Genomic DNA, 13,922 nt, shown 5'->3' with positions numbered 1-13,922 from the left:
GATTATAAATCATGCTGCTATAAAGACACACGCACATGTATATTTATTGCGGCACTATTCACAATAGCAAAGACCTGGAACCAACCCAAATGTCCATCAATGATAGACCGGATTAAGAAAATGTGGCACATATACACCATGGAATACTATGCAGCCATAAAAAAGGATGAGTTCATGTCCTTTGTAGGGACATGGATGAAGCTGGAAACCATCATTCTCAGCAAACTATTGCAATGACAGAAAGCCAAACACCACATGTTCTCACTCGTAGGTGGGAACTGAACAATGAGAACACTTGGACACAGGAAGGGGAACATTACACGCCAGGGCCTGTTATGGGGTGGGGGGATGGGAGAGGGATAGCATTAGGAGATATACCTAATGTAAATGACGAGTTAATGGGTGCAGCACACCAACATGGCACATGTATACATATGTAACAAACCTGCACGTTATGCACATGTACCCTAGAACTTAAAGTGTAATAAAAACAAACAAATAAATAAATAAAAAGAAACCCAACTCACTGACTGCAGCCCAGCAATAGACTATTTCCTATTGTAGCTCCTCTTCCTTTCACCCCTTCACCCATCTAGAAACTGAGGTGTCCTACAGTTTGCTCTGTCTCTCAGATCCGGACACCTCCCCCTTTGCCCTTAATAATAATATCAGCATGAACAAGAGCTAATACTTAATTAGTCCTTACCACGTGCCAGGCACTGCTCTAGACACTTTACATATGACTGATTCATTTAGGCTTCACAGCAACCCTTTGAAGTAGGTACTGTGATTCCTCCATTTTATAGATGAGGAAACTGAGGCACTGGTACAAAGTGGTGAAGTTAGCACACAAACCCAAGCAATTCAGCTGCAGAGTGTATGCTCTATACCTCTCCGTTTCTCCCCAGATCCCATCCCACCCAGTGGGGCCACCCTGCACACTGGTGCATTCTGACTCTAGCCCAAGGGCTCCTGGTGAGGAGAAGCCATGCATTGAGCACAGGGCTGCCTCCATTCACAGGAAGGGGTATCTACTCCCACATAACAAAGATGCCATGCAAGCGGGCCTACTGCCCCGCCGTGAAACACAATTAGCCTCCCTGGTTTACCTCTGAGTTGGAATTGAAGCTCTAGAATTTTGGTATCCATCCATCCATTCATTCATTCACTAAATATTAATTGTATGCAGGATGCCATTAGATGCAGGGAGACCAACTATGTCTGTGCCAGGGCAGTGAGCACAGACTGACTTAAACACACGTATGAATTTATCTGATGGATCATCTCCCAAAGACAGATTAACGTAACAGGTTTCTGGAAGCAGGGACCATCTCACAAATAGGTGACTTGCAATATGCATTCACTGGATATTCAAGACATGCATGTTGAATATAGCCACAGATGGCAGGTGACATCTGGACAAGGCTTGGAAGTGCTCTGCTAGCCCCATCCCCAGGTTACAGGTGGTAAACAGAGAGACCAGCAAGGCATCAGAGCCCATCCCTCTTGATTCTCAGGCCAGGGCATTTTCCTACTGCCAGGAGCTGCCTCTTAGGGACCAAAGCACTTACGAGAAAAAGAGCAGGCCCTTGCTTTAAGCCAGGGCATAAAGAAACATGAGAGTAACTTCAATTAACCCAGAATGTGGGAAGAATTTTGAAGGTCAGGGAAATGGAAAAGGTAAGTCAGGAAAAAAGTTAGCGTTCAGCAGTGGAGATAAACTGAGCTGAAAAATGGCCTTTGAACATTTGGGTTATTTATTTATTTGCTTCCAGTCCTTGTGCAGTTGTTAATTCCAGCTAAAATTCCCCAGTGCCTTGCTTGCATGTGTGGTACATTATGTACCCATCTGGCAGCAAGACTGACACCTCCCCTGGCAACCGTCCTATGAAGTTTCAAACACACTTACATGTTTGCGTCCCAATAACAACACAGAAAGGGAACAGAAAAAGAACACCCCGGAGTTTACTGCGCTGACTCTCTGGCAGAGTTAACAATGTCTAGTCTGCAATAGGAGCTCAAAAAACATGTGAGCAAGTGAACTTGGGCCAGGCCCAAAGGCCAGACTGAGACACTTCATGAAGCAAAAGAAAGATACAGGCCATGGTCACCGTGAGGCTACCATCTGAGGTCCCCTTTGCAGAAATAAAGATAATTTGTTCTGGAGTGTTGTTTTTTCCCCCTATATTCCCCCTGCTTAAACAAACCCTGGTGAAAAGAACTCCTGCTCTGATTGCCCATGGAAAGGTTCCCTGGAATGTTGGACCGAGTTTCTGGAATGTATAGATTTAAGGAGCCAATTTGGAAATTAACGGAGATGAAAAGGGAGCGTTACGGTCACGTTACACACTGAAATCACTACCTGAGTCAGGCACGGGGGTCAAGCAGGTTCCCTGAAACTTCCCATGAGTGGGCTTAGCAGGTTCCAGACCCAAAACCCTGTCCAACCCGCAGTTTTAGAGGAGAGTCCACAAAGATCACCCATAGACTTGCTGAGGAAGGAGCACAAACTTCATTAAGAATTCTGAAACACTGTAAACATCGTTTCCAAACTTTTTACTGAGAAGAGACCTGCCTACCCTTAGACTACTGAGTGTCATGTTTTGAAATATTTTCCCTATTAACCAAACCACATCCCTGTCCCAAATGATTGTGTCAAACTGCCAGTCCAGGCTTCTAATCAGGAAAAAGATGACAGTTTGAGCCACGGATATTGATATATTTTGGGAGGTAGAAACTTGAAATATTAGTTATCTTTATAGTTTTGCCTCTAACAATTTGTTTGTTTTTAATGCTGAACAGCCTTGGGATTTCAACTAGGGTATTACGGTAACACCGTATTACTGTATTCCTCCATGTCTAGGGAGCTCTGGGGTCCAGGCCGGACTTAGTTACTTCATCCAGTTTCTCTCATGTTGCAAAGGAGGGAGTGGAAGCCCAGAGAGAGGAAACAATGTACCGGCCAGGCACTGCATAAGTCAGAGACCCCTTGGAAGTCCTGCCCAGGAAGGATGAGGCCCCCACTTCCTACCCCAGGCAGACACCATTTCTTCTCATCCCAGGGTTTTACCTAACTCTTTACAGCCTTTTCCCCTCCATTCAGGGCACTGAGCCATCTGACTCGACCTTCAAAGAATAAGTCTTTTTTGTTTAGAGATGTACTAAGGGGCTTTAAGCATTGCACATGATTCTTCCTCAATAGCCTTTGATTTTTATTCCAGGACTTGATCAAATAGGTTCAACTCAAGCATCAAGACCAGGTTGCGGTTTCAACCAAAGCCACTAGGGAAGAGGGAATATCCCATCAGATTTGGGGGGGGTTGTGGGAGTGGGGGGGTGGGAGGCGGGGGGAAGTTTCAACAAGAGTACAAGTCTGAGTTTTCTGCAAAGTTGGGGCTACATCTCTGCATTCCAAAGCGACAAAGTTACAGATCTGGACTTGAAATTAAGCATCTCCTTCCCTGCAAAAAAAAAAAAAAAAAAAAAAAATCTCCTTGGGGGCCAGGAAGTCTAGTGCACTCCTGTGAATGAAGTCCAGGCAGAGGGAGGGCAAACCAGATGCCCCTTGACTCACTTTGGCAATATCTGACTGCCCCTTCCCTCCCCTTTTCCTGAGAATGTCTGCCCTGCTGACCTGGGCCCCAGCCCTCCCCCAGCCCCAACCCCAAACCCAGGGGACACTGGGGGAGTCTGTTTCTGAAAGGTCTCTGACAAGGTGCCCAATACCTAAATGTGACATCGCATCTCTCTTCCCACTTCAGTACATGGGGAAATGGGGCTACCTCTTCCTTCATAACACCATGTGATCTGGCATTGTTTTGGGTCTATGTTGAGTCTCTTCCACTTCTAGGATACTAGGATGACCGCTCAGGATTTCAGATCATGAAGAGCAAGGGTACTCGAAGAAGGGTCTGGAAACCTAAGGCTACCCCAGACCCACGGAGAATAGAGCAGGAAAGGAAGAATCCCCGACTCTCCCATCTCTATCCCCTCTCTATCCCATCAAGAAGAATATTTTGTAGCAGACACCCCTCACTGTTTATAAAGGGGGAAATAACCTAAACAAACAAAAAGCCCCAGCTGCACTCCACATCACAGCCATATGAAGCCACACATGTCACTTGAAGAACTGTCTGGCGCTGTTTACAGAAAGGCCTATTAAGTCCTCTTGAAGGTCAGCACAGGGTCTGAGGGTTTGAATCCCATACACTAACTCAGGCATAGACAGCAGGGAGGTGGCAGGGCTGTGTGTTATGACATCTGGAAGTGCCAGGGCAGGGGGGCTGTGGGAACCCTTAGAAACCCCAGCACCGCTCCCCAACACTGACCCATGTAGCCCAGAACCTCCAATGTGACTCTGGAAGGCAGCCTGGCCACGCTTTCAGTATTTATGGCCACACAGCTGGGCTCTTGACTTGCCCAGCTGTCAGCTGACACCAAAGGAAATGTCACCCATTTCTAGTTGTTAAGGTGAATATCTCACCTGAGGAGGTGAGAAGAGACATATCTCCACTCAGCTTTCAGTGGGATGACAAAAAGGAGGCGCTCACCAGACTGCCTGCTGAGTACATGACAGAAACTGGTGATTCCAGCCCACCTGGGAAGAGGAGTGCTAAGCTGAGCCACATGTATACAGTAGATGTGCAGATTTATATTTGGCTAACACAGCTTTGCCAATCTCAAGAAGGATTTAAAATCAATCAGGTTGGCCTGGTGCAGTGGCTCACACTTGTAATCTCAGCATTTTGGGAGGCCGAGGTGGTCAGATCACTTGAGGTCAGGAGTTTGAGACCACCCTGGCCAACATGGTGAAACCCCATCTCTACTGAAAATATAAAAATTAGCCAGGTGTGGTGATGCACACTTGTAATCCTAGCTACTTGGGAGGCTGATGCGGGAGGATCGCTTGAACCCGGGAGGCAGAGGTTGCAATGAGCTGAGATCACACCACTGCACCACAGACTGGGTAACAGAGCAAGACTCTGTCTCAAATAAAATAAAATGAAATAAAATAATCAGGTCAATCCTTCAAATACATGGTTTAGTGTAGTTCAATAAAGTTGAACAAATCTTAAAAAGGGGAGAAAAACAGTTCAATAGCTTGGCAGATGTTTAAATCCCCTTGACCATGTGCTTGGATGGTTAGTGGCCTGGCCTCTGCTGGCACACAGCTCCTTGACAGGAGCTCATACCTCCAAGGCAGCTATTCTAAGACTGGACTTCTCTTTTAGCAAGTTCTTCCTACTGAGCTGAAATTGCCTCCTGGAAGCTTTTATTCACTAAGCAGGGCCATAAAAAACACATTAGATCCTGGTGCTTAGAGACAGCCCTTCAGAAATTGAATTAGCTGAGTTATCCACCCCTCACCATGTATTATCAGTGTATGTGAATAAGCAAGAAAACACACACACACACACACACACACACACACGCACACACACAGAGCAATACTTCACTTATCCAGAAGTCCACTATCTAGCAACTTCCCATATCCAGAACATATGTTAAAACAACAAAATTAACACCACATCACATCCATACACTTGACTCCTAGAAGAATACCTCACCATCTTCATCTGAAATTATTTAGTTTATCTTTGGACTCTCTTTTACATCTGGTTCTCTGGCTTTCTAGCTCACAAAAGATTAAAAACAACCAATACACTGCAAAGGATGCTGGCTCCAGTAAGAAGTCAAAATGTTCGGCCTGACTCTGATAAGAGATAGACTGGAAACTAGAAAAATAGGAACTAGAAAATAATAGCAGCCTAGAGTCATCCAGAGAAAAGGCAATACTATATACATCTCATCATGTGATATCCAGGAAAATTATAAATGACGCTGAGTCTCCAAGAAAACTGCGAACCAGTTCAAGAGTTGGCTGCTGTACACAACAAACATACTTCTATAAACTTTTCATCCAACATGGCTATGCCAACTAACATCATGATACCTAACGGTTACAATTTTTTATCCAGATAATTCATTTCGGTGGAAGACTTCACTCTACAGTGATACTGACTAAATGAGGTGTCACTGTGTGTTATCTTACAGTGTACAGCATGGTTTTCAAGGGAAGATGAGACTGATTGTAATGCATAGTGCAATGATGAGCATGTGATGGGCACCACCCTGGCTGACTGATTGCCATGGTAACTGGAACTAGGCAAGAAAGTATTACCTACTAGAGATACTTACATTATCTGCTTTCACAGAGATAAGAACTGTTCAAATTAGCATATTAATATTTGATCCCAAACAAATAACATCCCTGCCTTGTGATAACTACATGTTCATGACCCAGATGCACATTTCCTCATGAATATGTATTTTCATTCTAATTTGCTCAGCAAATCCTTTTCCTAGAGTCCGAGAAGGTAAACTGCAGGCTGCTCCTACGACAACCACTATGGTTTTACTCCCTCTACTACTCAAGTCCCCAAACCAGCTGCCAGAAGGCCAGGACCCTGGGCGTGAGCTGCCACAAAGGGACAATAACTCTTAGCTGTCTGGGCAGCTAGAGGAAGTACAGCTAATATCAAACAACGGTTACTCCAGAGTCATTCATCTTGGGCTCAGGAACACAGGATCACACTTTGGCATGCACATGCATGCGCGCGCGCGCGCGCACACACACACACACACACACACACACACACACACACACGTGCTCCAAGACAACATATCCCTTTGAATCACCTCAACCACTCACCATGTATGAGCCCCTAGGCAGAAGCTCCAGCAATGGTTAGGGTTCATAGGCTGCTCTAACTACATCAAACAAGACTAGCTCTGGGGTGGGCGTGGAACTTCAGAGCCTTTTCACCCTGTTCTTCTCCTATTTCCACAGCACACATTACCTTCCAATCTACTATTTTATTTACTTGTTATGTTTATTATTTGCTATCTGTCCTCGCTAGAATGGAAGCTGCCTGAGGACCCTGAACATTGTTTTGTTTTGGAGTTGCGATTTCAGTACCCAGGCCACTCCCTGACACTAGAGTAGGGGCTCAGTAATAACATGCGGAATGAAGACAAATGAATGGTGGCTGATCCTGCAGACTAAAGAAAGACATCAGCCCTGGCAAGCATATGCTGAATCGCAGTGTCCCATGCCTATCATTAACACATTATAGCCCTGTGTCAAGTCCAATAGAGCCTCAGAATCATTCTCAACCCAAGATTTCAGGAAGCCACTACCATTAGGTCCTCGTTAACATAGGAGCTCTGCTTGCCATTCCCAGCCCAGGCTATTATCACAGAAGCCTGGAGGTTTTGTTTGCTTGCTTGTTTGGTTTTCTTTTGAAAGTGGATCCACAAGCAGGGATTTAGTGTCTTCTGACCTTGGGTAGGAACTAAGTGCTCACTGGGTATGTCTGCTTATAGGCAGGAACTCTGAGATGCAGGGGCAGGCTTTTAAAAAGCTGGCATTCTCTAAGTTTACACTCAGCCTGTCTCCCAGGTGCCATCCTCCAAGATCTTCATGCCTTGCAGAGGGAGATGAGACCACCACTCACAAGGGCTCAGTTAAGCAGTGATTCACTCAAGGACAGAAGCCAGCATAGGGCAGTTTGAGTAGACCTTTCAGTAATCATTTCACAGATGAGGAAAAAGGCTGGGAGAGGTCCATGATGGGCCAAAAGTCACACTTTAGAAACTTACAAACACTGGACTGTGCCCTCCTCTAGGGAAGAGACCTCTCAGTCACTGATGTTTCCCCACGCCCAGGTCAGTGACTTAGAACACATAAATGATCGAAGGCGTAGACACAAAGCCTAAAACGATTGGACAGCATGGCATTAATAATTTGGCCTAAAAAGAAAGGCCAAATAGAATCAGATTCACAAACCTAGTGGCCCTTGCAGAGTCAGCCCTGGGGTTCAGAGGGAGGACAAGTGATGCTGTCTTGGTCCCAGGTGAAGCCAGCAAGGTGATGTTTCCCCTGCCATGTCCTCGTGATCAAGAGAAAGGAGCATGCCCTCCCTCGAAGCTGCCCCTTCCAGTGTCCGACTTCACCTCCCCCACCGCTCCTCACTCTCACACTGCAGGCTGACCTCCTTGTTGTTCTGGTCCCTTTTCCAAAATGTTTGAGGAAGGACCCTATGGATCTCTCTTCAGGCTCTATCCAGCCCTGACCCCAGACTCAAGCACTTACTCATTTTAAGAGCTCAGCAAACATTGGTGAATGGATGAATGCGTAAACGGATGACTTATCAGAGACTCCTGTTTTCCAAGTCCTCATTATCAAGTGCCTGGACAATTCTGTTACACATATATTCATTCAACAAATATGAATAAATATGGAGTACCTACTAGATAAGAGGCAGGGTGTCAGGCTCTGGAGTTCAGTGGGAGACAAAACACAATAGCTTTTCAAAAGGTCTTTTGACCTTTAGTTCCCTCTCCATTTTAACCATTTTGCACTTATTTTCAAATTTACCCTTCTATAGCTGGGTTTGGATTTCATTCCTCCTGACTCAACAACTTTCAATGCCTCCCACTGCTTATTGGAAAATGGCCAAATTCCTTACACTGACATTTAAGACCTTCTAAGATCTAGCTGAAATCTATATTTCCATTTTCATCTCCCATCTCTCATTCCCTCTTTCCCTCCATGACATATTTTATGGTCCTGCCCTTGCCTGAAATGCCCTTCTCATCTGTACTGGTCAGCTATTGCTGTGTTACAAACCACCCCACGCCTCTGTGGCTTAAAGCAATAATCATTTTCACTTGCACGTCTGTGGGTCAGCCGGGGGCTGGTTGATCTGAGGTGGACTTGGCTGGACTCAACCTATGTGTCTTGGGTGTGACTCTTCATTGTGGGTTGGACTCAGGTCTGCTGTGTGCATTCTGGGACCCAGGCTGAAGAGGCAGCAGCTACACGGAAGAGTCCCTCCTCATGGCGATGGCAGAGGCACGAGAGAATGAGCTGAACTAAAGCAAGCACATCTAAGGCTCTGGTGGTGCACGTCTGCTAGTGTCTCACTGACCAAAGCAAGTGACAAGACAGACAGAGCCCAAAGTCAAGAAGCAAGAAGTACACTTAGCCCACCAGAACGCCAAAGCAAGTGACATCGTCAAACATCACTGGAGGCTGGGGGAAGGAAGAGGCAGGGAGTGAATATGTTTGAACAGTAATCTAATCTAACACACCATCTCTGCCTAATGAAATTTGATAGTATGGTAAAAGAAATCAGGCTTGGAAATGGAAGACCTGGCTTGTATCATAGCTACACATCCTACTTTCTGAGAGACTCAGACACAGTATACTCCCCCAATACTTCATTCATTCAGTGCACATAAGCTAACAATCTACTATATATAGGAATATCATGCCAGACCCTGAGCCAGTTTCGTAAACAAAACAGACATGTCCCTGCTATCCTGGTGGTATGAATGAAGTTCTTAACCTTCTGAATGTCATTTCTCTCAATATATGAGAAATCTTGCAATAAATGGGAAAACCCGTGGGAAGCCAGCCTTGGGTATAGTTATAAGTGGAGAAAGGCTTATCTCCTTGGAAATGATCTCTCTCACCAATCTGAATTCTTAAAACAATTAATTACCAAACAGGTAAAGGCCCAACCAATCACTGAGAATTTATCCAGATCTACCTTGTGCCAGGTAGGCCTGCCCAGCCCTAACTCCCTACGCTCAGATACCACACCCTAACAGGAGGACAGGTGTGTTCTTCATGCCTTCCCTGACAGCACCCAGCCTAATGCCACACCCACAACAGGTACTCAATATATACTGCTGACCAAGACTCCAGAACCTCCTCAATTGCTTTTCTTACTCTTTCCTGGATACAGCCTCAAACACTGAGGTTTCCACCAAAGACTTCCCATTCACCCAGAAAGAAAAATGCAGTTAATCAAAGCAATCTGGCCTTTTCTTTCCATTCCCACCACCCCTCCCACTCTCACCCCAGATGAAACCTCCCTAAGTGATTAAATGTTATAATAAGGATTTGACATATTTGCCTTATCAAAGATTGTGCTTTTGTGGTATTTCATGGAGCACAAACAGATGAAAGAGCCAACAGTGAGATGGACTATCAGCAGAGACCAACCAGGAAAGAAAACAGCAAAACTCAAGATAAGTCCACAACCTCTGATCACACAAAGACAGGGCCAAGCATGCAACTGAGACTTTCCGGCAAAAATAATGCCAATTAAGTAGTTATAAAAATTATTGTTATTATTAGCAGTATCATTATTATTACAATAAATTAAATACTGGCTAGAAATTCAAAAGTCTTTCTTCGGGATCTGGTTTCTTCCAGTTTTCTTGCACATGGGTTATATCCAGCAGTGGTCCCCTACTACCCATGGGAGCCACTGAATTCCTCATTCTGGCCTGAGAGTCCCTCCAGGCAGCAGCATCCACCTACTTTCCAATCACTTACTCATTCAACAACTAGTTTTTCAGAACTGTTATGTACTGAATGTTTGTGTCCCCTTAGCCTCCTGACCCAAATTCATATGCTGAAATTCTAACCCACAATGTGATAGTATTAGGAGGTGGGGCCTCTGGGAGGTAATAGGCCATGAGGGTGGCACCCTAGTAAATGGGATTAGCACCCTTATAAAAGAGACCCCAGAGAGCTCTCTAGCCCTCTTTCCGCCACGTGAGGACAAAACCGGAAAACGGCAGTCTTGCAATCTGAAAGAAGACCCTTACCAGAACCCGAACTTGTTGGCTTCCTGATCTCAGACTTCCAGCCTCTAGAACTGTGAGAATTTTTTTTGTTTATTTATAAGCCACTCAGTCTGGTACTTTGTTACAGCAGCCTGAGCTAAGACAAGCATCAATTTTTGACCCTCATGCTAGTCAAAGTCCATAAATTTACCTCTCCAATCCTTTCTCTCGCTAATTCTCTAACAGAAACCCCAACGACATGGCCCAGTCCCCTCAATGCCCTTCAGATCTACAGTCTGTGTCCATCTCCAGGGAGCCCTCCTGGATCCCTCCTAGTAAATGAGGCATCTCTACGGACATGTGCTTTCTCTCTTGTGGGGACTGTATGTGCATGGTTGTGTACTCTTTACTGGACATGCCCCCACACACTTCATTCACCTTGTGTATGCCTTATCTACCCACCTAGACAGAGATGATGGCTCCTGTCTAAGACAGCATTGCACAATAGCTGGTGTTCAATAAATACTTGTTGACAGACTTTACTGTGGACGTAATTCAACACAAACCAAGAGATGCTGATTTAGTGGCAGCTGGGATAGGAAAAAATAAATTGCTACGGGCTGGACACTAGGAAAGGCTAGAAGGTGTACAGTTCAATGCCAGGCACACAGGGCCTGGGCCAGCAGGGGGCAGCCCCCGCAGCCAGGTCTCTGGCAACTGGTGTGCTCTTTACATCCAGGGTCCCCAGCCATGGACACTTGATATTTGCATCTGCTATTTCAATAGTATGGACTACTGGGGAGAAACGGGGCATGGGAATCAAGAAACAGGGCATTATTCTAATCTCACCAGGTATGTGATGTAACCCGAAGATGCCACTAACAATGTTGCCAACAAACGAATTCCAGGGAGCTTCTCTAATGAACCACATAGTACTTGAACTTTTACAAGTACTGTGTGTATACTCGTACTTGCTCCTCCTCCAGCCTCCCCTAATTTCAGTGAATGGCACCACCATGGACCAAAATGTGCAAGTGCCACCCCAGTTTCTTGAAATCTCCACAAGCAACCAACAGTCATGTCTCAGCTCCACCTCCAAAACAGAGCCACACCTACCTCACTCCTCCCCCAGGTCAACCACCAGCGTCTCCCACCTGGACTATTCTACTAGCGTCCACGCTGGCCTCCCAGCTTTCTCTATTCTGTCCTCCAGGAAAGTCCATTTTGCATACCACAGGCAAAGCAATGTTACATTTAAAAATTTAATTAGGCCAGGGCCAGTGACTCACACCTGTAATCCCAGCACTTTGGGACGCTGGGGCGGGCCAATAGCTTGAGCTCAGGAGTTCGAGACCAGCCTGGGCAAGATAGTGAGATCCCATCACTACAAAAAATACAAAAATTAGCTGGGTGCGGTGGAATGTGCCTGCAGTCTCAACTATTGGGGAGGCTGAGGTAGGAGGATAGCTTGAGCCTGGAAGGTCGAGGCTGCAGTGAGCCATGATCACACCACACCACTGCACTCTAGCCTAGGGAACAGAGTGAGATTCTGTCTGCATCTCCTCCAAAAAGTAAATTAGATCACCCCCTGCTTCAAACCAATGACTTCCACTGTTGGAATAAAATCCAAGTACTGTCCTATTACCCGTAGGCCAGATGAGATCTCACCTCATCTCCTCTCTGCTCCATCTCCTGACATGCATGTCCTGTACATGCATGGCTCCAGTTACATCCTTTCTGTCCCTTAAGCAGCCTCAGGGCCTTGGCACGTGCTGTTCCTTCTACCCAAAATGTGCCTTCCCCAGGTGTTCATGGCTGGCTCCTCCTCATCCTTCTGGATTCAGCTCTTAAGGCACCTTCTCCCCAAACCCCAAGGACACCAAGCAGCTGCTCCCATCCAACCCCCACCCACTTGCAGCCTGGTCCCTCTCTAGTCTACTGATTTTTGTTTTTCATTATACCCTTATCATGCCCTAAAATTATTTATTAATTCATTACTAAATCCTCACTGGAATAAAAGTTCCATTCAGGAAAAAAAAAAATCTTTTCTGTTTTGTTCACCACTACATTTTCAGCATCTGTAACAGTGCCCAGTGCAGACTGAGCCTTCAAAACGCACTTGTTAACGACAGAGCAGTTAACTCCCCACTTTTTAGGAATGGGTTGTTCACAGCAACTCCTTTCCAATGTGTGCAGTATGAAAAGATGGAGGGAAAAAAACGGTACCTCTATAGTGGAGAAACCTGACAAATACTACTTCATCCAGGTGATCAAGGTTAATATCAACAGTAATAAGTCATGTTGCTAGCATGTACCTTTGATATGATGTGAGGAGAATAGCACTTTGCCTCTGTGGCCTTCCTCCCCAAAACATATAATTCCACTCTAATTGTAAGAAAAACATCAGACAAATCCCTACTGAGGGACAGTGCTCTTCAAAACTGTCAAGGTCATCGAAAACAAGGAAAGTCTGAGAAACTGTCACAGCCAAGTGGATTCTAAGGAGGGATGATAAGTAAACGTGATACAGTATCCTGGATAAGATCCTGGAATAAAAAAATAACTTTAGGGGAAAACTGAGGAAATCTGAGTAACACATGGACTTTAGTTAATAATGATGTATCACGTTCATTCATTATGACAAATGTACCACATTAACATAAGATGCTAATAACAGGGGAACTGGGTGTGGGGAGCTCTCTGTACTATCTTCTCAATAATTCTGTAAATCAAAAACTGTTCTAAAATTAAAAGTTTATTTAAAAAACATTTGTTAGGTGAATGAATGTGCAGTAATAAATGCTGCACATATATTTTCAGGTCTTTTTGTCAGCATTTACTGAGCACAGGGTTTAGCATGATACTAGAAAACAGACGAATTCCTGAAGTCTGTTAAGCACTGTCTGGGTCATACCATTTGCAACATTACTTTGTGCACCTGAAACATTGTAAAGGCAGACATCGGTTCACCCAAAGCTGAACCATCAGTGGTTCTAAGTGAGGAAAGTTGGGGTCAATGACAAAAATAACAAATCTTGCCCTTTTTGAGGATGAATTCAGTTATCTCACTGTTCTTAAGTCCATTCAGCCACAGCACTGCTGAGGGCCTACTGCACACCCAAGCCTGGGTTTGGCTTAACAGCCAGCTCTTGTCCTAGAGGGGCAAACACAAATCTGGCCAAACACAAGACTCTTCTAAGGGGTCAAATGATGTAATACAAACTATAAATGGCAAAGATGTTCAGAGAAAACTGATCATGGGAGTGGGGTAGTCAAAG

At 45.1% G+C, this 13,922-nt stretch overlaps 1 protein-coding gene across 2 annotated transcripts in view; it reads right to left on the bottom strand.

Moving 5' to 3' along the window:
- TRABD2B (TraB domain containing 2B) overlaps positions 1 to 13,922 on the bottom strand; it is a 237,065-nt gene that overhangs the window by 201,637 nt on the left and 21,506 nt on the right. The gene's annotated exons all lie outside the window — the stretch shown is intronic.

The sequence above is a fragment of the Pongo abelii genome, chromosome 1, assembly GCF_028885655.2.
Source record: "Pongo abelii isolate AG06213 chromosome 1, NHGRI_mPonAbe1-v2.0_pri, whole genome shotgun sequence".
In the NCBI taxonomy this organism is placed as follows: Eukaryota; Metazoa; Chordata; class Mammalia; order Primates; family Hominidae; genus Pongo; species Pongo abelii.
Note: the sequence above shows the minus strand (reverse complement) of the source record. Positions and strands in the feature narration are given on the sequence as shown.